Source organism: Myotis davidii, unplaced genomic scaffold (genome assembly GCF_000327345.1).
Source record: "Myotis davidii unplaced genomic scaffold, ASM32734v1 scaffold167, whole genome shotgun sequence".
In the NCBI taxonomy this organism is placed as follows: domain Eukaryota; kingdom Metazoa; phylum Chordata; class Mammalia; order Chiroptera; family Vespertilionidae; genus Myotis; species Myotis davidii.
Genome location: NW_006300048.1, coordinates 1,383,496 through 1,385,682, shown reverse-complemented (window position 1 = coordinate 1,385,682; position 2,187 = coordinate 1,383,496). Strand labels below are relative to the sequence as shown.

General features: G+C 60.4%; 1 protein-coding gene across 1 annotated transcript in view; it reads left to right on the top strand.

The window, feature by feature from the left end:
* TFEB (transcription factor EB) overlaps positions 1–2,187 on the top strand; it is a 43,245-nt gene that overhangs the window by 34,573 nt on the left and 6,485 nt on the right. The gene's annotated exons all lie outside the window — the stretch shown is intronic.

Below are 2,187 nucleotides of genomic sequence, written 5' to 3'. Positions count from 1 at the left end.
GACTGCTGTGTGAGGTGGCCAGTGGGTCAAAGACAGGCTCCCCCTCCGTAAGGGCACAGGAAAGGGGTGGAGGCTGCAGCTGTGTCCCTGCTACAGGACAGAGAAGGGGCAGAAGGGGGGTGTCTGCCTCTCTCTCCTTGGGACTGTCCGGTTGAGAGCTGGGCAGAGGCCCCTGTGGCTGAGGCGGCCCCTTGCCTACTTCCTGGCTTAGGAGGGCGGAGAAGGGAGGGCGGTGGTGAGGGAGGGCCGCGGAGTGCTGACCTCGAAGCGATGGTGCTGCTGCACTTGGTGGGGAAGTAGCTGCGGTAGTGGACGGGGACTGGGTGGGGGTCAGCTGGCCTGGACTCCATTCCTGGCCCTGCACCAACCAGACGTGCAACCTGGGACAAGCTCCTCCCCACGGCCTGGGATTGGATCCCAGCCACTGTCCTCACTGCAAGAGCCTTTACCTCCCGTGCCTCAGTTTCCTTGTCTGTAACAGGAGAAGGAAACTCAAACCTCCCCTGTGGGGGTGTTGGAGGCAGAGTGCTCCGCACAGCACCGGCCCACAGTGCGTGCTCGGACAGATGTGATGGCTGTGACACAGGCCCGGTGACTTCCATGGAATCTTGGCCAGTACCTCCCACTCATGCTTGTGTCTGGCACCTGGCATTTGACGGAACCTGTCAGCCGTGGGCTTTCCTTTGCCGCCCGCAGAGGCCTCAGGGTGCAGCTCTGGCCTCCCGTCTGCACGGCAGCTGACCCTGCCAGCTGCCCATCCATGACCCCCTCAGCCTCCAAGTGCCATGCGCTGCTCAAGCGCATTATTGTGATTTAACACTCACCAACCTTCCAAAGCAGGAACTGTCTACAGATGAGGAAACTGAGGCCCAGAGAGGTTAGGTGACTTGCCTAAGGTCACACAGCCAACAAGCGGCAGAGCTGGGTGCTCAACCATGAAGTCGTGCCGCCTCTTGCACTATCCTGGGATGGGACCCGCCAGCCCCTGCCGGGACCTGTGTTAAGTCTGGGCACCTGCAGGGGCCCTGCACCTTTCAGGGAGTCTCAGCCCATCCCAGCTCAGGGGGGGACCTTAGACATCACCCAGGCCAACCCTTTCTAATATTTAAGATGGCGATGTTGTGCACAGGGAGTTGGAGGTTCAGAGAGGACAGGGATGTAACCAGAGCCATTAGTGGGCCAGGGACAGAGTGGGCCCTGCTGCAGGACTCATTCTGTCCTGCCTCCCTCCTCCCGGACTAGCCTGGAGGCCTTAGCCCCCTGTCCTACTGATCCCATCAGAGCTCAGGCTGCCGTGCGGGGCCGGGCGGTGAGCAGCCCACTGGGAACCCAGCAGGACCGGCGCCTCGAGCGGCCCTCCCTGCCCAAGGCTGTCATGGCCTCCGGACTGGCCTTTCCCCTGCTGGGCCGTGGCCTCCAGGAGCTCAGGGGCTGCTGTCGGCTCGCTGCTGCGTGGCCAGTGCCGGTTTATAAATAGCCAATGCTCCCCGCACGCAGCGCAGCGATAGAGCGATAGTGTCCCCCGTCACAGCCCTGGGCTCCAGGCCAAAGGACCAACAGGGAACAAGACAGACAAAATGCCTGCCCTCAGGGCAGCTTGCATTCCTGGTAAGAGATAGACAGGTAATGGAAGAACTAAGCAAAAATGCATGATATTTAAGATGGCAATAGGTGATACGGAAAACATAAAAGAGGTGGGGATTTTGCAATTTTAGAGAAGGAGGTCACGGAAAGTCTCTGTAAGGCGATATTTATCTCCTGAAGATGAAGGGACTGAGGATGACGGCCGGAGCCACCCGGCATCTGGTGGAAGGGCGTCCAGGCAGAGGGAAGAGCCAGTGCAAAGGCCCTGAGGTGGGAGGCACCTGGTGGTGTCTGTGAGGGTCGGGGGTGGCTAGAGCCGGTGGAGAGGGGAGAGCAGGAGGCACGGGCTCAGAGGGCCCTCTGGTGAGGACTTGGACTTTTACTGAGTGAGGTGGGAGCCGTGGCGAGTGCTGAGCAGAGGGAGGGGCAGGACCTGACAGGTTTGAACGGGATCCCTCTGATTACTGAGTTCTGAGTAGAATCTAGTGAGGCAAGAGAAGGAAGAGGCTCCCCAGGCGGCCAGATAACGTGGCAGTGAGGTGGAGGGCAAACGAGGACGCACCTGAGGTCAGATCTGACGGGACCACGTGTGAGAGCGGAGAG